Source organism: Salvia miltiorrhiza, chromosome 8, assembly GCF_028751815.1.
Source record: "Salvia miltiorrhiza cultivar Shanhuang (shh) chromosome 8, IMPLAD_Smil_shh, whole genome shotgun sequence".
Classification (NCBI taxonomy): Eukaryota; Viridiplantae; Streptophyta; class Magnoliopsida; order Lamiales; family Lamiaceae; genus Salvia; species Salvia miltiorrhiza.
In genome coordinates, this window is record NC_080394.1 from 40,274,231 (window position 1) to 40,284,407 (window position 10,177).

The 10,177-nt window shown below is 40.7% G+C and overlaps 1 long non-coding RNA gene across 3 annotated transcripts; it reads left to right on the forward strand.

Annotated features, from left to right (window-relative positions):
- The first annotated feature begins 2,314 nt into the window (after positions 1 to 2,314).
- LOC130996752 (uncharacterized) lies at positions 2,315 to 5,606 on the forward strand. 3 transcript variants are annotated; one of them, XR_009092779.1, is made up of 4 exons: positions 2,315 to 3,783; positions 3,863 to 3,939; positions 4,243 to 5,256; positions 5,354 to 5,606. It is a non-coding gene; the product is annotated as an uncharacterized LOC130996752 (long non-coding RNA). The 3 variants fall into 3 exon arrangements; XR_009092781.1 differs by having other exon boundaries at positions 4,243 to 4,323; positions 5,394 to 5,606; XR_009092780.1 differs by having other exon boundaries at positions 4,243 to 4,323; positions 5,397 to 5,606.
- Positions 5,607 to 10,177: the final 4,571 nt, after the last annotated feature.

Here is a 10,177-nt window from a genome sequence, read left to right on the forward strand (position 1 = left end):
GACTCGGCAGTGATCCCCAGCAGCTGATTCAGATCCTCATCCTTGATGTTGTCCATCAAAGCCGTCATGTCCAGGGCAGCGATCTGCTCCGCGGATGCGCCCACCATCTCCAACGCCTTCGTTGCGGTCTGCTTTATCACATAGGCGAAGATGGAGCCAAAGCCCTCCAGATAATCCGGAGTCCGCTGAAAGGTCGCCAAAGTACCCTCCAGCATCATACCCAAGAATTGCTGACCTTGGGGAGATAGGAAGAACTCCAGGCGCTGGTCCCGAGCCCCCAGAGCATAACCACGATTCTGAGCACCGGTACAGGCTCTCCTCCAGCCACGCTTGGCCTCCTTGTATTCCTCATCATACCTCGCCCGGAATTAGGCGAGGTTATCGTAGCCTTCTTTATTGGCTCTCTCCAGTTCGGAGGCTAAGGAGGCCTTCTCCACCTCCGCCTGAGCAAGTTTAGCCTGCAGCTCGGCCACGTCTGCCTCGGCTTTGCTGTACCGCTACACGGTACCAGCAACCTCCTCATCACGCTGCGCCGTCCGCTGCTTCTCCACCTCCAAGTCCTTCTCCAGTGCATCATAGCCATCGATGCACTGGACCACTTCCCCGACCCGGGACTCCAGCTACAGAGAAATGATGGGAGCAGAGCGTGGACAAAATCTCGCCCCTTCAGAGCTGAGATGGGTTTGGAGCCAAAGGCCTCTGACTCCCCTGCGAGGCAAGGCCAGTGCCTTGCCTCCTTCGGCATCCACGGAGGGCGCCTCCACTTCACCTGCCGACCCAGCCTCAGGGTCCACAAACTTGCTGGCCTTTTGCAGGCTCTCCTTGCGTCTCTTTTCTCCAAGGGCCAGCGTGGCGGCTTTCCTCTTCCTTTGGACCAAGCGGGAATCGGGAGTGGGGATGTTGGGGAGTACTTGGGAGAGGGGCACATCGTCCTCAATATCCACCAGCGGGATGGCGGATTTCCCCCGGGTTTGGCCAGAGCCAGAGCCCCCGGCCCTCTGGCTGTCTGAGCTAAACGCGGACAGCACCTCCATGTCCTTCCCCTTGCCTGGGGGGAAGTGCTGCACAGGAACGGTCTCCCCAGGGGCAACAGGTATCAGCTGGGAGACGTCCACCCCAGGGTCCACGGGCTGCCCAGAGCCCTGTCCCTCCTCGCCAGAGGGACGTTCAGGCGCGAGATCGGCTCGGCACTTCTGCCTCCACGACATCCCTGCAACCAAATATAGCTTTATCAACAAGAGTAAGGTAACAAGTAATTTGTGCACATTTACTAACACCTCATTTTACCTATAGAGCGGCGGGGAAACAGGGGAAATAAGCCGGTGGCAGCTAAGGCCGAATTACTCTCAGCCAGCTCCTTACAGGGAAGAGGATCATCTCTATTCAGGGTGTTAAGAAAGCCTATTACACCTAAGTTAAAATCGGTGGACTTCCCCAGGACAGGAGGCTTGTAGCTAGTCCGAGACTCATGCCATAGCAGCTCCTGAGCATCGAATTGACGCCAGGGACCCCGGTTGGTTTTTACAAAGCAATAAAAGGTTATGAAACCTTTGTCGTGAAAGTTGAGGGAATTAAGGAAGGTGGTGGGATAGGTTTTGCGGGCGGCAAAACTGTACAAAGGGTGGCCCTGCCACCTCAGGGTTTGGGTTTGAAGAAATAGGGTAGCCGTATCCTGAACACCATGGGTTGTGCAGAGGATATGCACTACTACAAAAGTTTACATACATAACAGTGCATAGATAACGGTTTTTTTCAAAAACCGTTATGTATGAGCGCACTTTTAGGAATAGATAACGGTTTTGAAAAAATCCGTTATCTATGTACTGTTGTCTATATCCATAGATAACGGTTTTTGAAAAACCGTTATGTTTTTGCATTATCTATTAGTTGCATACATAACGGTATTACAAAACCGTTAAGCCACCGTTATCTATGACCATCTTTTATAACGGTTTATTCATAACGTTAAAGAACCGTTATGTATAAGACTCATTTACAACGGTTTTGCAACCGTTATATTTGAGCGTATCTAAAAACTGTTGTGTATAATTTTTTTTATTAATTTTTTTAAAATTATATTATATTATATTAAAAAATAACATATAAATTCTTTATCCTAAAATCTGAATTTATTTCTAGATATAGACTTTGAAAAATAAAAAAATCATAACATTTTTTTGTTTTATCATTAAGTAACACTTATATAAAATCTAAATTAGAAATCTAAATACCAAAAATTGAATATTAAAACTGAAAAAAAGAAAAAAAAAAGATTTTATTTAGGAAATTTAGAAACTAGAAGCCCTAGTTTTCTTTGTCTCTCACATCTAATCTCCTTGCCTCCTCCTGCGTCCTCCCTGTCTCTCTCGACTCTCTCTCTCTCCCCTCTCGACTCCGCCGCCGGCGCCGCTGCCCCGCGCCGGCCCGTCGCCGCCCACCCTTGTCGCTGCGTCGCGCCGCTGCCGCCCACCCTCGTCTCCCTCTTAATCTCCTCTCTCTCTGACTCAAATGCACGCACACCACACCGCGCCTGAAATCTAGATCTATAATCTACAGCCACCTCCCTGCCGATTCCCGTCGACCGCACGGCGGGAAGGCCGCCGCCTCCGAGCGCAGCCCAAAGCCCCCTCTTCTCTCCATACTCCGGCGACAACAGCGGCTCCTTGCCGCCGCCGTGCCCTAGCTTCAATCCGCCGCTGAACTCCCTCTTCCGGCCGCACCACCTGTCCGACCACCACAGCACCAGCCCAGCCGCCTTCGTCGCAGCGCAACACCATCGCGACCCACTCCAGAACCGCTGCCCCCCACCATCTCCCGGCATCTACACAAGGCGGCTTCGTGCGCCACCCATCGTTCTTATCATGAACGCCGAGGAAGAGCCACCAGTCGGCGCGATTTACACCATACCAGCAGCGCCAAACACCTCCTGCCACCGTCTCCCGCCGCCCAGTCACCTTCGCCCTTTTCCTGTCACCACCGTCAGTTTCCAGACACTGCCGCGCGGCCCCAGCTCCAATCTCAACCCCGCTGTCTGCCGGAGCGAGCCCTGCCCTCCTCCACCGTTCAGGGAAGTTTATTTCTTCATTTTTGTGTTGTTCCAATCAGGACTTGATTTTTTGCTAAATTAGGGCTCAAATCTAGAAAGAGGCTTCCCCAAATTGATCTATAAAAGGATTTGAACATATTGACGCTATTAAGTCCAGATTTTTAGATATATTACACTATTAAAGACTAAGAGATGAACTAATTCGATGCTATATGGGATAAATGAAATTTTCTTGCTACAAACACTGGAAAAGTAATAGTGACAGATTCTGTATGTTTATCAATGTGGATTGTTGCTGGTTAATAGTTTAGAAGTATAATCATCTTCCTTATAGGAGATTGTAGTGATTGCTTTTACAGTGTGAAGTTTCTATTGTGAAGGGGATAAAATGTAGTGCATGTAGCAGTTGAAACAATTATAACTGTTATTGTGCATGGATGAACTTCGAGGAAGTGTGAATAGAGAACCTTTTGTGCTTGTGAACTAAATGGTTGAGATTATTAAGACCTAAAAGTTCATTACCAAAAAGTATCTAATTGCTATAATAATTAGCTTTACGTTTCATTTAGCATTGCAGGTTCGGTGGACCTCGGAGGAGAGGAAGTGGTCCTTGTATTTTACTCTTTTGTAGAAATAAAAAAGCCTTTGAGTAGTTACTGAGCTACTTATTGGTTCTTGGAAGAGCACTCACATCCTTTTATTTTCATGGAGATCACAAATGACCTTTTAATTTGCGGGTAGTGTAGTCAAGTTCCTTAATTCAACTGGCAACATGTGTTTATATGGTATTGTATCATGATTTCTGAATATTTTCAGGTTTCTCACTCTTTTGCTGCCTGTGAAGGAGCTCTTACTTGTTGTAGATGCCTCCCAGGTGCTTCTGGATTCTTGAGGTAATAGTCTTTTTCATTAATCTGTTATTTTGGTCTCTTTTAAATTGATAATAATATTCTGCTTTCTGTTAAGTTATTTTCTAAATATTCGAATTGTAGACTCAAGAGCTTGCAGGGCGCATGAAAGAGAATGTTACCATACAATGGGAGTGCTTCGTGTCAATTTAGGATGCTTCGTATCCTTACACGCTCCTCATCAATTTCTTTGACTTCTTATGGGCATCTCTGAATTAGAACTGCATTTTTCTGTTTTTTGTATTTTGTTTTCTTGGGGTGTAATTTTCATTTCACTGGATGGTATAGGTGCTAAACCGGATTGCTGGACTGGACAGGAAATCATGATTTCCTAATAGTTTTGAATAAGTGAATTTGGGCATTCTTGAGGTAAGATAGCTAAATGTTTGATGCTTATGTAATTGAACTCTTGGGAGCGTGGAATGTGATTATATGATAGAAATTGGGGGATATTGAGCATGTTACTATGTGTTGAGCCAATTTTGATTTATGAATAAGGGATGAACGACTTTTAGTATTGAGTGGAGAACTTGTGGTGATTGGTTGTGTTATAACTTGCTTTCTTGGTGTTGATGAGTTAAATATGATTTAAATTTCAAGCTAAAGCATGCTAATGTGTAGTAAGATGATGTATTTGAGATCTTATAGCTTTTATTTGGCCAAAATATGAGTTATATGTTGAGTTTCAACAGAAACTGTATTGCTGTCAAGTTTGGCTGGACAAACCAATGTCTTGTGAGGGATTTTCGAGAGTGTTCCTATTGTCCAAATAACTTGAAATTTTTACTGTAATAACTTCAGCATGAGTAGGAGGTCTTTGTAAAATTTCAGCTAAATTGGACACCGTTAGATATGTCAAACAATTTTCTTAAAAGTACTGCGCGAAGCAGCAAGGTTCTGTGGCAGATTCTGCATTTTGTGAGATAATTTCTTATACACTTGAGAAGATATTGTATTTTTGTAACTTTCTAATAAAGATAGACTTTAATAGCTTTCTTAAAAGGTAAAGCTTGCATTTTTCTTTGAAAAGGTTGATTTTATATGATTTTTCAAAGTTGAGATAATGATTTTTCAAAGTTGAGATTCATGTTTCTTACTTGAGAAAGTTATGAATAGAATTATGCTAAGTAATTGATGTTTCAGTTATTCCCTTCTTCTTTCCCTCGGACTATATTCAACTATACGGTATATATGTAACGTTGTGAGAGAGAGCAGAGTTGAAATATCTCTTTCATATTTCTTTTATTTAAGAAGCTCGGGTTGGCTATGTTTTGCAGATGAACTCGCTCGTGTTGGTGCAGGGTAATCTTCTTCTCATTTTAACAATATAGATAGAACATTGAGATCTTGAAGATTACTTATGTAACTCACACGTTGCCGGATTTTTTTAATTCTCCAGTTCATTATTGTGATTGAGTTTATCATCTTGGCGGATCAAGTAGATGGGAGTCGATGAGCTATGAGGACTACTACAAACGAGAAGGCTGAAGCAGAGAACGTCGTTTCAAATGTCTAGCAAGTTGCGCGCATTTGTAATATTTTTTAATTAAACATCTAGCTAAATAGAATATATGTGAAGTTTTCATTATATTTGGATGATAATGTATGAATATTTTGGATGATATATAATATTGTTATTGTTGATTTTATCATTTTGTCGTTTTATAAAAATTGCAAAATTTAAAAATATACTACAATTATATAAAGTGCAAAAAAATTGTTATAAAAGGTGCAAAAGCCGTTATAAGAAGTAAAAAACCGTTATGTATAATCATTATAGATAACGGTTTCATACCGTTATGTATAGAAAAAAAACTGTTAACTATGATAGGAAAAAAAATAAAAAAAATACAAAACATAACGGAAAAATCCTCATACATAACGGTATAAACCGTTATGTATAATCATTATAGATAACGGTTTCATACCGTTATGTATGAGCGTCTCGTACCGTTATCTATTCTCACATACATAACGGTTTTTAAACCGTTGTCTATGATACGTATCATAGATAACACCACTATACACAACGGTTTTTTTGCTCATAGATAACGGATAAAATCCGTTATCTATGAGCGTTTTTCTAGTAGTGATGGAAAGCAAATAACCTCCGGAGAGCGGAGGGGGCCACTTGGAAGAAGGGGATGCGGAAGTGATTGCAGACTTGTACTAAGAGGGCAGGAGGGGGAAGCCTTAATCCAGCGTCCACTTGGGCACGGAAGAGGGGGATTTTATTCATGTGCAGTTTGGTGAAGGGATCAGAGGCCTTGGAATAAGGCTCAAAAGTCAGGCCTTCCGGACATTGGCACCTGTCAAACATCCTCTGTATCTCCGCAACGCCTAAGCGGGATGGAGGAATGGTCTTGGGTTATTTGGGAGTGGAAGGTTGAGGCTCAGACGAGGCTGGGGAGTCTTGGGGTGAACTAGGGTTGGAAGGAGGGGGAGAGTTAGTCGGAGAAGCTAGTGGAGAGGGAGAAGGGGAAGGGGAGAAGTCAGGCTGGGCGACGGAGGTAGAGGCCATTATCGTAAAAACTTAAAAAGAAAGAAGAAAATCTAGGGTTCCACGCTCAATCAGAGCACCAACACAACAAATAACTAATCCACGCCAAATACAAGCACCAGGAAAGGGATACGCGAGTTACCTAAGTCAAGAAAGATCGACGGTAAAGACTGGAACGGAAGGGTTGTGAGATATACGCCGGAACTGAGATCGGGGAATCGCCGGAAATCGCAGTCGAAAGGGTTCGGAGAAAATTGGAGAAGGTGAATAGTGGAGAGTAAAAATTTGAACCGCCTAAGTATAACGTACGCGGGCAACTACCAACACGCGGGATGAGTGACACGTGGCATCAGGGAAATAATCAACGGTCAAGAATTCCTACGGAGAGACGAAAAGACGCGAAGGTTAAAAAGTAACCTCGAAAAGCGGAAAAGTACACCGTAAAAGGGGCGGGCATTTAATGCTGATGACGTCAGCCACGCGGGCGAACACTCTGACTAGATTACTCTGCTCCAGAGTGAACTAGTCAGACCAGAGGGGGGAGTAGCTGATGAGATGTAATATGTGCAGAGCATAGAAATGATATAAGCCAAAGGAACGGGCTCCATCAGAGAAACGGGCTTCCGCAGAGAAGTCAGAGGGATGGGCCTTGTCAGAGGAACGGTCTGTATCAGAGAAGTCATTCTCGCCAGAGAAATGGTTTTCACCAGGGGAATCACCAAAAGAGCGGAAAAATCTCCCGCTTGAGGGCCAAATTACCATTATGCCCCCGACCACGCAAGGCGCGTGCCCCAGCGATGAAATTACCCTTTTACCCTTAACGTGTAATCTATAAATAGTCGTGAACATGTACCTTGTAAATTTACGCTATCTTCACTTGCAATACAACAACAATCGGATTTCTGTGCTTTCAACCTTACTTTTCTCTCTCGTTTCCCAAGCAACACTAGGTATAATTCGAAATTTAATGATAATACACCGATTAAATCTATACCTGTTCAATCATACATTACCATAACCCCTTTTCTACAAGAGTGAAAAGAGCATTTAAGATAGAGAGAGTTCGAGACAACTGTCTGAACTAAGAGTTTCTTAACCTCCGCAAGCTAGACGTGTGTTGTCTTAGCAACTGCGAGCTAAGAAGGAGAAGTCCAACCCAGTGTGTTGGCTCTGAAATGAGTGTTTCATATTTAAGGTTTGTTGTGCACCCGCAAACACAAGCCCAGTGTTTTGTCAGTGTGATCGACTGACCGTGGACGTAGGAAATTATTTTTCGAACCACGTAAAATTGTCTGTGTTTTTATTACTTTCAATATTTACTTTATATACCTGTGCACAAATCATATTCATACTGAAAACTGATAAGCTGAAAAGAGAAACCCTAAAAACTGATAACGTGATTCACTAAAAAGGCTATTTCCTAAAATCATTTACGCTTTAAGTGTTATCAGTCTAATTGACAAATCTTTGGATAGTCAGTAAGATTTCTAACACTTATCTGATTCTTAAATTAAAAAGACTGAAACCCTAAGTGAAGTATCAGTGTGTCGACGCGTTCTTCACACTGTAGTTAATTAATTAAAATATTGAAACACTATCAGTATCAGTCTACACCCGCCTCTTAACTGATCTTGCCTTTCACTGGTCACTTCAGACAATACTCTTCAGTATCAATTGAGATACTAACTTCAGTTTTGTAAAAGAATTTTAAAATAGCCTACTGGTGTATTCCCCCATACACCAGTTTAGTGACCCTGCGAGACCCAACAATATTCTTGGAATCTTGAAGGCGATCTTCAAGTATTCAAGACGATCTTCAAGTATTCGAAGTAATCTTCAAATCTTCAAAGTTATTTTCAAGTATTCGAAACTATCTTCAAGTATTCAAAGTATTCTTCGAATCTTTAAGGCAATCTTCAAGTATTCGAAACTATCTTCAAGTATTCAAAGTATTCTTCGAATCTTCAAGTATTTGAGGTGATCTTCAAGTATTCAAAACGATCTTCAAGTTTTCGAAACTATCTTCAAGTATTCAAAGTATTCTTTAAATCTTCAAGGCAATCTTCAAGTATTTGAGATGATCTTCAAGTATTCGAAACAATCTTCAAGTATTTGAGGCATTCTTCATGCAAATCATCACGAACCAAATCAAAATCTAATTCAAATCAAATCAAATCAACTTTGACTTTCAAATCCAAAATCATGACTTGAGTCATTTGGATTGATGTTTATCAAATCAAGTATTTCAAGAATCTTCGAGATTGTTCGAGAATCAAATGGAAGGGATGAATCAGAGGATCAACTAGAGAACAACAACCCACACAAATCTACATTCAAGTATACCAATTTATCTTTGTAACGCTTTTGTATTTTACTATAGTGAAATACAAAAAATTTGTGGTTACAAATACCAACGAGTATCATACCTAGGGATGTCAATTGGGCCAGCCCATCGGATTTTCGGGCTAGCCCTATCGGGTTTCGGGTTAATCAGTTGCGAGTTAATCGGGCTGGAGATTTTTTCGGGTTGTAAATCTTCAACCCTAACCCTAAACGTTCGGGTTTCGGGCTAATCAAGTTAAAGGCATAAAAATAAAATTATCATTTGTATTTTATTATTTTTAATGATCTAATGTATAATGTATAAAATATACATAGATATTAAAGATATAAATTATATAGCAAAGCATGAAATGCAAAAATATAATATATTCAAGATTACATAACATATAAAATAAGTTTTTTTAAGACTATATAAAATAAGTTAATAACAATAAAATGTTCAACTTTGTTAAAAAAATAAAAATAAAATATTCAACAATAGTTTGAAATTAAAGAAAAAAAGCATCTAAAAAAAATCTCAAACCCTAAAAGCCTAAACTCTAATGTACTTTAAAATTCAATTAAAAAAAAATCAGTAGCCCAACGGGCTGGCCCGACAACCCGACGGGCTAGCCCGCTTCAACCCGCCAGCCTGAACGGGCTATCCCGATTAGCCCGATTTATAATCGGGTTGTGATTTTTCAACCCTAACCCTCTAACTTTGTCGGGTTATTCGGGTCGGCCCACGAGTTTCGGGCTGGATTGACATCCCTAATCATACCCCCAAGACAACATTCTCTTTTACGCTTTTCAACTAGTCTCAACTCCAGATAGTTGCTTTTTGCTAAAACTCAAGCAATTATTAAAAAAAATCAACTAAAAAACTATGTTTGGGGGCATGAGAACACATTTGTGTATTGTTTCATGTGCTCAAGAATATTCGTTGTCGTTAATTTAATTTACGTACTTAATCACAATGAAACACGATATTCTAGAATCGAATACATTTCGAAATTCTCCCCACATCCCATTTTTTTTTGAATTTTTTTTCCTATTAAAATACTATCATTTTTTAAAATTCGACTTAAGAAATAAATATATTATAAGTATTTAATCTAATATAATAGAATTGATTTTAATATATGCTCACTAACCATATCTTACAATAATAAATGAAAAGTTTATGTATTCGAAAAACAAAATGTTGCTCTCACCGTTTTCATGTCAATCGAAAATAACTCACTCCTTCCATTATGTCAAATTGAAAATGATTAAGATTTTGTTTTTCCTTTTTTTCGAATTTGATACTCACTCCGTCCCACTTTAATAGACTCACTTTTTTTGAGCATGAAGATTAAGAAATTTACTTTTTAGGAGAAAAGTGAGTTGGTTCTCACCAAT